Here is a 13697-nt window from a genome sequence, read left to right as displayed (position 1 = left end):
TGGGGAGATACTGACATAGGTCCATGCAGGAAACATAAGAGGATGTTCTCTGAGCTTCTGTGTGGCAGCTGGGAGTTGGAGGCTTCCTGAGGATGTGGGGGGAAAACGTGGTGGGCACCCACCCCGACCCCTGAGCACAATGCAGCTGAGAAAACCAATGGAGTCACTGTGCACTTAGCAACATGAGCATCTGCTCAAAACATAATTATCTGTAAAACACTACAGTGTCATAAATAGAATGAAATACATAACACAATGCCATCAGTGTTTATTTCAATATATATGCCCACAAAAGAGCAATGGGCACTTTGCAAGACCACATTCAAAAAAAAGATAGTCATTAAACACTGTTCAAGGATTTTCTTAAAAACAAAATCTTACAAAATAATCTCAATAAACACACAAATAAGGTAAAATTTCAGTTAAAAAAATTTTAAGATACTAGTAAATACAGTTTGGGGGCTTCCTGGGTGGTTCAGTGATAAAGAATCCACCTACCATGAAGGAGATGCAAATTCAATCCCTGGGTTGGGAAGATCCCCAGGAGGAGGGCATGGCGACCCACTCCAATATTCTTGCCTGGAGAATCCCATGGACGGAGGAGCCTGGTGGGCTATGGTCCCTGGGGTCACAAAGAGTTGGACATGACTGAAACAACTGAGCATGCATGCATGCAAACACAGTTTTATGATTCTGTAACAGCACGAGAGGAACAGGAATAAAAAGGTGAATGGAATTGTAGCATGTATATTATCATAAGTGACCAGTCCAGGTTCGACGCATAAATTTTCCTCTGTTCAAAAAAAAAAAAGAAATAAATGTTATTATATAGACATAAAAAAAAAAACAAAACTAGTGGTTACCAGAGGGGAGGGGGAAGAGGGGAGAGGAAAGTTAGCAGTGTGGGATTAAGAGATACAAACGACTATGTATCAAATAGATAAGCAACAAGGATATATTGTATAGCAGTATTATATAGGGAATTATAGCCATAATCTTATAATAACTTTTAACCTGTAAAATACTGAGTCACTATGCTGTGTACCTGAAACTAATATCATATTGTTAATCAACTATACTTCAATAAAAAAGTATATACTGTTAAAAAAAAAAAAAAAGAAGAAGATGCGGTACATGTATACAATGGAATATCACTCAGACATAAAAATAATGAAATAATGCCATTTGCAGCAACATGGATGGACCTAGAGATGATCATACTAAGTGAAGTAAGCCAAAGACAAATAGCATGGTATCAAATATATGAAATCTAAAAAATGATACAGATAAATTTACAAAACAGAAACAGACTCATAGACTTAGAGAACAGACTTGCAGTTATCAAAGGGGAAAAGTGGAGGCGGCATAAATTAGGAGGTTGGGAGTAACATATCCACATTATTATACATAAAATAGACAATCAATAAGGACCTACCGTATAGCACAGGGAACTCTGCTCAATACTCTAATAACCATCTAGGAAAAGAATCTGAAAAAGAACAGATATAACTGAATCAATTTTCTGCACACCCGAAACTAATACAATACTGTAAATCAACTATACTCCAAGAGAAAATAAAAATTACACAAGAAAAGAAAAAAAAATAAAAAGGTGAATAAAAAATTAATAAAACTAGATGGAATCCATGTGCAGACAAATGACACGTCATCTTTTCAGTGTGATTACTTCACCCCATTTGTCTTAAGGTCCAGTAAAGAAGGGGAAGACAGAAACAGTGAACAAGGGGCTGTGAGACCTATGGAGGCCCCTCCGAGGTGACATCCCAGGTCTGCCTCCCATACCCAGTAAAGAACAACCTGCTCTATTCCTCCACCAGTCACTGTGAATCGGGGAGCCCGACTGTTGTACTATTTGCCAAAGGCAGACATTTTTAAAACATAATTCTCCTGGGATGAAATCATTAATTAAAATGGGAAATTAATGTATTCTCAAAGCAAGTATAAATTAACTGGGAATTATTCACTCAGATCATTTTAGTCCACGGATGAAAATGCCGAGATGTTGAAGCTGGTGCGCAGACAAGACTCCTGACACTTTCTGAGATTCTCCTTGTGCTTGGATGTCTGTGTCCCATCTAACTGCTGTTTTGATTGGATTTTTGTGATCTCTGCTCTGCTGGTGAGAGATAATGTACGTGCATTTCACAAAGATGGGAAGATTCAGGGGCCCTTCTCACCCAGACACGCACCCAGGGAGGAAGATGCCAGCAAACAAAGCCAAGTTTTAAAAGCTTCCCATCTGTTTAGCTGTGTGAGTGATGAATGTTGATGGCAGGGAGAGGAGATCAGAAAACCCAGAGCATCAAAGAAAAGAGAGTGCAATCATCCACATTCTATCATCAAGCAAATCACCTTTAGCATTAATGCTGTATCTTTTCCATTTTTTAGAACTTTGTCTAAACTAAGGCACACAAATAAGGCACAAAATATATTTAACCTCATTTATGCCTAAAAATGGGACCATATTATAAATGACATTTCATGACCTACCCCATCACTTGGTACACTGCAGAGACCACTACACAAGCATTATGCAGATATGCACAAGCATCTTATTCTGAGAGTGTCCATTGACACTCTCCTGAAATCCGGTGGGCAGCTCTCTCCTTGGTCCCTCAGGGTTCCCAGAGACTTTGGTATCACATGGAGATGAAATGAATCTCCCTGGGTTGCGCGTTTTCCCTTAGCACAACCTCCAGCAGTGAGTCTGCACTTTGCACACCGAACAGGTAAAACTAAGGCATGAGGTTTCTGAGCCAGAAAGCTGTGAGGAGGGCTAGATGAGAAAGGGGAGCTCCTGAGAGTCATAACACGCCAGGGAGAGAACAGAGAAAATGGAGACCAAGAAAGGGAACTACAGGGACATTTCTGAACTACTGCTAGGTTCACCTGACCCAAGCATATGTGCTCTGACACTAACCAGCACACTGTCCCCAGGGTGGACCAGTGCCCAGGTCCCACACTGACTGATGGATGGAGCACAAAGGACAGATGCATACAGCACTTCAGAGGCTTTGGAACTGATTTGGACCACAGCCCATGCAACAAAGTCAGGGACTTGCTGCATGTACCTACCCAAGTCAGCTGTCTACTAAAAAAACCTTCCCTGCAGAATTTAAACAAGATTCAGAGTCATATAACATAACATTTAAGCAGCTCAGGTTATAATCTGAATTTAAATGCCATCAAGAACCAGCACCATCTCAATACCTTGCAAGAGGGAATTCCAATTAAGAGATACCAAATCCAGGAGATACAGATGTTGGAATTATCATACAAACTTTTGAAACAACTATTATAACTGTGCTCCAAGAAGAAATATGAGCACTCTTTAAACAAATGGAAAGAAAGAGCTTTTCCAATGAGAAATGGAAGATAAAAAAAGAAGCAAATGAAAATTTAGAACTAAAAAATACAACAACCAAAAGACAAAATACTATCTGGTCTCAGAGGCAGAATCAAGTTTATAGAGGAAAACATCAGTGCCTTGATAACAGATTAATAAAACTATCCATTCTAATAAACCTGAAGAATAATACTGAAAAACCTGAACAGAGATGAGAGACCTATGGGAAAATACAAAGAAACAAACAAAAACCAAGCATTTATGTCATCAGAATTCCAGAAAGAAAGGAATAGTGTGGTGAAGAGAATAATTGTTAACATGTTCCAATTTGCCAAAACACAGAGTTACATATTCAAGCCATCAAGTGAGCCCCCAAACAGGACAAATTCAGAGAAAGTCATGCTTACACATACCAGAATCAAACCGCTGAGAAGCAAACACAAAAATAACTTTGAAATAACTGTGAGAACTTTCCAATCACTGTTCATTCCCCTGTGTGTGTCATTGTGTGGAATGTCCTCACGGTTCTCATCAGAAAACATAAAATTAGATAATAAGAGAACAGCCAGTGGTTCCAGAGCTCAAAGAACTAGAGTCCACCAGAGTCCTACATCCAGTGAAAACATCCATCAATAGAAGAAATGCAGAACTTCACAAGGGAAGGAGAAGCAGCAGAAACAGTAAGTATCTGGGTACTCCCTGGTGGCTCAGATGATAAAGAGTCTGCTTGCAGTGTGGGAGACCTGGGTTCGATACCTGGGTCAGGAAGATCCCCTGGAGATGGAAATGGCAATCCACTCCAGTATTCTTACCTGGAAAATCCCACAGACAGAGGAGCCTGGCAGGCTACAGTTCATGGGGTCACAAAGAGTCGAACACAACTAAGCAACTTCACTCTAACTCTCTCTAGAACTGACTGCTTTTCTCTGTTCATTATTTAAAATATGAAACTCCTGGTTTTAGCTCTGACATTACAGAGTTTGAGATTCACTTCCATCCATAAAGTCAGGGAAAGCTGAACAAACTAAAATCAACTTTGCTTGGAGGCATCGAGAAATGAGGATGCAGACAAACCACCACTTCAAAATTTGGAGAGACAAAGGATGCAGAGGGCCAGACCAGGATCTGCTCACCTGGAGCAGAAGCAGGTGGGGATGTTAGCTGGCAGGCACACTTTGATGATACTGACATATGACTGAGCCTGAGTGAGGACTCCTCTGGGTCAAGAAGCTTCTGATGGCCGCGGTGTCAGGGGACACCCACACCGTTCTGGGTTTTACCTCCAGGAGCCCCACCAGGTTCTCCCTGGGAAGACCCAAGGAAGATCCCTGTGGCCAAGGCAGAGGAAGGGGACAGCAGTCCCTGTGAAGGGGTCCAGAGCCTTCACTGGAGCAAGGGCTGCTCTCTAGGTGGGATTGTGCCAGGGCTCAGTCCTGAAGACTGTCCCGGCCTGGAGGAGGGATTGCCCCACTGCAACCTTTCCAACCTTCCTCTCATTGAGAGGGGAGAGATATCCATCCCTCTGGAGAAGCACGTGTGGAATTCACAGCCTAGGGCTCAGCCACTAAAAGATTTCATCATATGATTGTAGATCACCTTCCTCCCCCAGACCTATGACTACTGGGCGGTGGTGTAATAACCATGATTACCGAAGACAGAGCTGCAGGATCCAGTGGCTCTGCGGAGAAGCACACGGGGAAGCTCAGGTCCAGACAAAGGCACAAGGGGAACCTGGAGTTTCTGACCCCTGGGGCCACAGCAAACCTCACCAAGAGTCCACCCTACCCAGATGGACATGGACTCTCCCACTAACAGGCTGCTCATCCCAGTTCCTATCACCCAGTACAACACGTCCTGCCTCCAACAAGGATGAAAAACAGTGAGCATATCACTGTCTGATGGGGTTTACAAGGAACATAGGTGTAACGCACAGGATCCCTGTAACAGTGTGGGAAGGTACAGGGACCTCGATCACTACTGTCCCTGTGTTCCAGTGAAATCATTAAAAATCAGTGTCAGGTCGATTGTGAAATATTTAAATAACTGCATTTTAACCCTGAGAGCAAACATACACACACACACACAGAGTACAAGGGATATATCTAAAAATCAACAGATAAGTTGAAATAGAATACTAAAAAACAATCACATGTTATAAAAGGAAGCCAGAAGAGAATGGAGGGGCATTAAGAACAGAGGTAGCAAACAGAAAAATCTAATAAGTGATTGGATATAATTCAACATATCAATAATTATGTTAACTATAAATGGACTAAAACAGAGTTCAGCAAACTATAGCCTTTGAACCAAATTCAGCTCACCACCTGCTTTGTAAATAAGATTTTCTTGGAATAGAGACGTTACCATTATCTGTGTAGTCTCTGGGGCTTATGTGCTGAAACTGCAGAATGCATTGGAGAAGGAAATGGCAACCCACTCCAGTGTTCTTGCCTGGAGAATCCCAGGGACGGCGGAGCCTGGTCGGCTGCCGTCTATGGGGTCGCACAGAGTTGGACACGACTGAAGTGACTTAGCAGCAGCAGCAGCAGCAGCAGAAAGCAAGTACTGCAACACAGACCATACTTACTATCTGACCTTTTACCGAAAAAACCTTGAGAACTCCTGGTCTAGACACACTAGTCAAATATTGTCAGAATATTACAAAAATTTAAATACAAAAAAACTACACGCTCTCTATAAGAAACCCACTTTAATCATTTATATCATTCTAGGAAAGAAAAATTAAAAGATATATGCCATACAACATTAATCAAATGAAAGCTAAAGAACCTATATTAATATCCAGGTAAACATCAAGGTAAGCAAGAATACCAGTCATTTAAAGAAAGAAATATCAATTCTACAGAGTACCTTCCAGAAAATAGAAGAAAACATTTAGTAACTGGCTTTAGAGGCCAGCATTTCCACCCTGATACCAGAGACACGCAACCACATGACAAGAACTAGGGAGCAAGATCTCTTATGTACAAAGACAATCATCACATATTTTTTTTCAGTTTTAATTGTGAGAAACATAAAAATTTAATATCACACAAAGAAGTGTCATTTATCCCAGGCATATGCATCTGGTTCAATATTCAAAAATCAATCAACAACATGTTATATTGTGTTGGCCTAAAAGTTGGCTCTGTTTTTTTCAAAAAACCAAATGCTTAGTTGTCTTTAACTTCATTCAAAACAATTTTTTAGAGTGTATTTTGACAGCTGTCATATCAGTATACATTTTTTAAAGAAACTTATCAGAATTGGTGAATTTTTTGTTGCTATTTTAATATTGAGGATGGAAAAATCATTTTTGGCATATTATGCGTTATTATTTCATGAAAGGCAAAAATGCAACTGAAATGCCAAAAAAGATTTTTGCAGTGTATGGAGAAGGTGCTGTGACTGATATAGGGTGTCAAAAGTGGTTTGCAAAGTTTTGTGTTATAGATTTCTCACTGGACAATGCTCCACAGTCAGGTAGGCCAGTTGAAATCAATAGCAATCAAATCGAGATATTAATTAAGACCAATCAATGTTATACCATGCAGGAGACGGCCAACATACTCAAAATATCCAAATCAAGCACTGAAAATCATTTGCAGCAGCTCAGTTGGGTTAAACACTTTGATAATTGGGCTCCACATAAGTTAAGCAAGAAAACCTTCTTGACCGTACAGTTCAGTTCAGTTCAGTTCAGTCATTCAGTTGTGTCTGACTCTTTGTGACCCCATGGACTGCAGCATGCCAGGCTTCCCTGTCCATCACCAACTCCTGGAGTTTGCTCAAACTCAAGTCCATTGAGTCGGTGATGCCGTCCAACCATCATATCCTCTGTCGTCCCCTTCTCCTCCTGCCTTCAATCTTTCCCAGCATCAGGGTCTTTTCCAAGCAGTCAGTTCTTCACATCAGGTGGCCGAAGTATTGGAGTTTCAGCTTCAGCATCAGTCCTTCCAAGGTACATTCAAGACTGATTTCCTTTAGGACTTACTGGTTTGATCTTCTTGAAGTCCAAGGAAATCTCAAGAGTCTTCACCAACACCACAGTTGAAAAGCATCAGTTCTTTGGTGCTCAGCTTTATGATCCTACTCTCACATCCATTCATGACCACTGGAAAAACCATAGCTTTGACTAGACGTACTTCCTTACACATACTGCTTAACTGTACTTCTGCATGCAATTCTTTACTGAAATGTAATGAAAACATTCCATTTTAAAAACAAACTGTGACAGGCAATGAAAAGTGGGTACTGTACAATAATACAGAATGGAAGAGATCATGGGGCAAGCAAATGAACCACCACCAACCTCAGTCTTCATCCAAAGAAGGTGATGTTGTATATATAGTGGGACTGGAAAGGAGTCCTCTATTATGAGCTCCTTCCAGAGAGCCAAACAATTAATTCCAACAAGCACTGATCAAAATGAAACAAACTGAAAGTATCACTCAACAAAAAGCGTCTGGAATTAGTCAACAAAAAAACACATAATCTTCCATCAGGATAACTCAAGACTGCATGTTTCTTTGAGGTCCAGGCAAAAACTGTTACAGCTTAACTGAGAAGTGCTGATTCATCTGCTGTATTCACCAGACATGGCACCTTCAGATTTCCATGTAGTCCAGTCTTTACCAAATTCTCTTAATAGAAAAAATTTCAGCTCCTTGAAGACTGCAAAAGGCACCTGCAACAGTTCTTTGCTCAAAAACATTAAGAGTTTGGGGAAGATGGAATTATGAAATTGCCTGAAAAATGGCAGAAGGTGGTAGAACAAAACAATATTCTGTGCAATAAAGTCCTTAGTGAAGATGAAAAATGTGTCTTTTATTCTAACTTAAAAGTCAAAGGAAATTTTTGGCCAATCCAGTATTAGCAGATTGAAAAAACAAAACACACGATCATATCAAAAAAACACAGACAGAACATTTGACAAAATTTGATATATTTACATGATAAAAACTCTCAGCAAACAAGGATTAGAGGGAACGTCCTTAACTGGATAGAGGCTTCACACACACACACATACACACACATACACACACACACACACACACACACACAAGTTATGCCTAGTAGTGAAAGAGTGAATATCCCCCCCAAGGCTGGAGCACAGCAAGGATGCCCACTGTGACCAGTCCCATCAAGCATCGTCTGAATGTCCTGGGGAGGGAACTGGGCAGGAAAGAATAATAAAAGTTATATATGTGGAAAGAGAAGAAATAAAACCATCTCCACTTGTACACAACATGATCCTCTGAAGAAAATCTTGACAAATCTGCTGAAAGAAAAAGGAAAACTCTCTGGAAGCTAATAAATGAGTCTAGCATGGTCTTATTACACAGTTTTAGTATATAAGTCAACAGACAAAAAGGAATCATATAGCTATGGACGAGAAGTGCAAATCTGAACCACAAAATATAATTGTAATTGGTTATAAAACAGGCACCATCTGTAATCTGAACACTACAAAACACTGACACAACAAATCAAAGAAGATCTAAGTAAATAAAGAGGCACACTGTGATCATGTATTTGAGGACTCAGGAGTTAGGATATCAATTCTTCCCAAAGTAATCTCTATGTATAATGTAATACAACAATTCTAGCAGGATGTGTTTGTAGACAGTGACAAGATAATTCTGAATTTATATGAAAAGGCAAATGAGATAGAACAGCCAGAATAATTTTGAGAAAGAAAAAAATTTGGAGGAATGTCTTCCCCAATTTTAAGAATTCATGTAAAGTTAAAGTAACTAAGAGAGTGTAGTGTTGATGAAAATGTAGAAACTTACATCAAGAATAGAATATATAGGAATTTCCCCATTGGTCCAATAGTTAAGATTCTGTACTACCAATGCAGCAGTCCTGGGTTCAATCCCTGGCTGGAGAACTAAGATCCCATGTGCCATGGGGATGAGCCAAGAAAAGAAGAGCAGAATATACAACCCAGAAATAGGCCCACAATAATGTGGAAACTCATTTTTCTCAAAGTTGAAAGACTAATTCAGTGGAGTAAATAAAATATTTTCAACTAATGGAAAGATTGACATCCATATGCAAAACATAAAAAAAAACAAAAATCAAAGGAAGACTTGTACCTAACAGGAAAACAGACCAAGCATTGGTCATAGATCAATTGTAAAAAATGGAAAATGAGGGGCTTCCCTGGCGGTCCACTGGCTAAGTCACTGTGCTGCCAATGCAGGGAGCATGGATTCAATCCCTGGTGGAGAAAATATATCCCACATACCACAATTAAGACCCGGAGAAGGAAATGGCAACCCACTCCAGTGTTCTTGCCTGGAGAATCCCAGGGACAGGGGAGCCTGGTGGGCTACCATCTATGGGGTCGCACAGAGTCGGACACGACTGAAGCGACTTAGCAACAGTAGCAGCATAGCCATATAAATAAATTTTTTTAAAAAAAAGAAAATGATAAAACTCTTAAAAGAAAATGTAGGGAAATTTATTAATGTCCATACTTTGGGCAAAGTGCTATTAGATATAAAACCAAAAACCTGATCTTTAAAAAATAATGATAAATTAACCAAAATCAATGTTTGTTCTGAAAAAATGACATTAATGGAATAAAAAGACAAGCTATAGACTGAGAGAAAACATTTACAAATCATATAAGCAATGAAATGTTTGTATCCAAAATGTCCAATGAACTCTCAAAAGTCAATATCAAAAGCAAACAATTCAATAAAATACGAACAAAATGTCTGAACAGAAACTACAACAATAATGACAAATATATGCACAGATAATACATGTTAACACACACACATATAGAGTCTCAATATCATAAATCATTAGAAAAATAAAATTAGAATTCCCAAGTATGAAACAATTTCCCACCCACTGGAATGACAATAGAAAAGATAATAAGTGTCAGAAAGTGTGTGCTGAGGATGTAATCACAGTATGGTGTCGACGGTTAGCAATTCTGTATCACATACTTGAAAGTTGCTAAGAGAGTAGATTTTTCTTTAAAAAAAATTTTTTAACAGAATAGATCTAATTAATAAAATTCACATCACAGGCTTCCCTGGTGGTTCACCAGTAAAGAATCCACTGGCCAATGCAGGAGACACAGGTTTGATCCCTGGTCTGGGAGGACCCCACAGGCTGCAGGACAACTGAACCCATGTGTCACAACTACTGAGCCTGTGCTCTAGAGCTCAGGTGTCACAACTACTGAAGCTCAAGCACCCTAGAACCCGTGCTCCGCAACAAGAGAAGCCACTGTCATCAGAAGCCCACATACAGCAACCAGAGCGTAGCCCCTGCTAGTCACAACTAGGAAACAGCCCACGCAGCTACAAAGACTCAGCATAGCCAAATAAATAAATAAAATTTTAAAAGGAAAAGTTCTCATCACATCTCATTTTGAACGTTGTGAGATGACAGATGGTAACTAAACTTACTGTGGTGATTATTTTGCAGTACATACATGTATCAAACCATTGTTGTATACTTAAAACTAGGGATTCCCTGGTGGCTCAGATGGTAAAGGATCTGCCTGTAATTCAGGAGATGTGAGAGACTCAGGCTCGATCCCTGGGTAGGGATGATCCCCTAGAAAAGAGAATGGCAACCCACTCCAGCATTCTTGCCTGGAAAATTCCATGGACAGAGGAGCCGTGTGGGCTATAGTCCATAGGGTCGCAAAGAGTTGGACGTGACTGAGCTACGAACACTTAGGTACCTATTAGTACAAAGTTATATGTCAATCATATCTCAATAAAACTGGAGGAAATGAGAGAAGTACATGAAATAACTTTAATCCTCATGAATTGCTAGGAGGAATGTGAAGTGGTATAGCCACTTTGAAAAATAATCTGTCAGTCCAGTTGGGCTGCTGTAACAGAATGCCATATACGGGACTTCTCACAATTCTGGAGGCTGGGAAGTCCATGATGAAGGTGCTAGTAGATTCAGTGTCTGGTGCCCAGGTTCTAGTTTATGGCCCTCTTCTCACTGTCCTCAGAGGGTGGAAGGGGAAGGGACCATTTTTGAACCTCTTTTATAAGGACACTGGAGAAGGCAATGGCAACCCACTCCAGAACTCTTGCCTGGAAAATCACTAATGCCATTCATGAGGGCTCCACCCCCATGACTAATCACCCCCACCAAAGGTTCCATTTCAAAGTACTTACCTTGTGGGTTAGGATTTCACCATATGAATTTGGGGAGGGGGAGCACAAATATTCAAACAACAACATCAGTTCAGCTCAGTTCAGTCACTCAGTCGTGTCTGACTCTTTGCAACCCCACAGACTGCAGCACACCAGGCTTCCCTGTCCATCACCAACACCCGGAGCTTGTTCAACCTCATGTCGCTTCACTGATACGATCCAACCAGCTCATCCTCTGTCGTCCCCTTCTCCTCCTGCCCTCAATCTTTCCCAGCACCAGGGTCTTTTCCGAAGAGTCAGTTCTTCATATCACGTGGCCAAAGTATTGGAGTTTCAGCTTCAGTATCAGTCCTTCCAATGAATATTCAGAGCTGATTTCCTTTAGGATGGACTGGTTGGATCTCCTTGCAGTCCAAGGGACTCTCAAGTATTCTCCAACACCACAGTTTAGAAGTATCAATTCTTCGGCGTTCAGCTTTCTTTATGGTCCAACTCTCATATCCACACATGACTACTGGAAAAACCACAGCTTAAACTACGGGAGGAGAAGGGGACGACAGAGAATGAGATGGCTGGATGGCATCACCGACTCTGTGGACATGAGTTTGAGTGTACTCCGGGAGTTGGTGATGGACAGGGAGGCCTGGTGTGCTGTGATTCATGGGGTCGCGGAGAGTCGGACACGACTGAGCAACTGAAATGAACTGAACTGAACTGAACTGAAACTAGACGGACCTTTGTTAGTAAAGTAAGTCTCTGCTTTTTAATATACTGTCTAGGTTGGTCATAGCTTTTCTTTCAAGGAGCAAGCGTCTTTTAATTTCATGGCTGCAGTCACCATCTGCAGTGATTTTGGAGCCCCCAAAAATGAAGTCTCTCACTGTTTCCATTGTTTCCCCATCTATTTGCCATGAAGTGATGGGACCAGAAGCCACGATCTTACTTTTCTGAATGTTGAGTTTTAAGCCAACATTTTCACTCTCCTCTTTCGCTTTCATCAAGAGGCTCTTTAGCTCTTCTTCATTTTCTGCCATAAGGATGGTGTCATCTGTTTATCTGAGGTTATTGATACTTTTCCCAGCAATCTCGATTCCAGCTTGTGTTTCATCCAGGCCGGCATTTCACATAATGTACTCTGTATATAAGTTAAATAAGCAGGGTAACCATATGCAGCCTTGATGTACTCCTTTCCCGATTTGGAACCAGTCTGTTGTTCCATGTCCAGTTCTAACTGTTGCTTCTTGACCTGCATACAGATTTCTCAGGAGGCTGGTCAGGTGGTCTGGTGTTCCCAACTCTTTCAGAATTTTCCACAGTTTATTTTGATTCACACAGTCAAAGGCTTTGGCACAGTCAATACAGCAGAAGTAGATGTTTTTCTGGGACTCTCGCTTTTTCGATGATCCCACGGATGTTGGCAATTTGAGCTCTGGTTCCTCTGCATTTTCTAAATCCAGCTGGAACATCTGGAAGTTCATGGTTCACATACTGTTGAAGCCTGCCTTGGAGAATTTTGAGCATTACTTTGCTAGTGTGTAAGATGAGTGCAATTGTGCAGTAGTTTGAACATTCTTTGGCATTGCCTTTCTTTGGGATTGGAATAGATCCCTTGAATCTATTTGTTACTTCCACTGTATAATTGTAAGGGACTTGATTTAGGTCATACCTGAATGGTGTAGTGGTTTTCCCTACTTTGTTTGATTTAAGTCTGAATTTGGCAATAAGGAGTTTGTGATCTGAGCCACAGTCAGCTCCCGGTCTTGCTTTTGCTGACTATATAGAGCTTCTCCATCTTTGGCTGCAAAGAAAATAATCAATCTGATTTCGGTCTTGACCATCTGGTGATGTCCATGTGTAGAGTCTTCTCTTGTGTTGTTGGAAGACAGTGTTTGCTATGACCAGTGAAGTCTCTTGGCAAAACTCTATTAGCCTTTGACCTGCTTCGTTTTGTACTCCAAGGCCAAATTTGCCTGTCACTCCAGGTACCTCATGACTTACTACTTTTGCACTCAATTCCCTATAATGAAGGGACCACAACATAATCTGTCAGTATTTTTTAATGAATATACATTTTTTTAAAAAAATGAATATGACCAAGCAATTACACTTCAAGATGTCTGCCCAAGACAATGAAAGTAAATGTCTATATAAAGACTCGTACACAAATGTTCATATCATAACATGAT

This window comes from Moschus berezovskii, chromosome 19 (assembly GCF_049115385.1).
Source record: "Moschus berezovskii isolate FMDL1 chromosome 19, NW_MosBer_1.0, whole genome shotgun sequence".
NCBI classification, from domain to species: Eukaryota; Metazoa; Chordata; class Mammalia; order Artiodactyla; family Moschidae; genus Moschus; species Moschus berezovskii.
Note: the sequence above shows the minus strand (reverse complement) of the source record.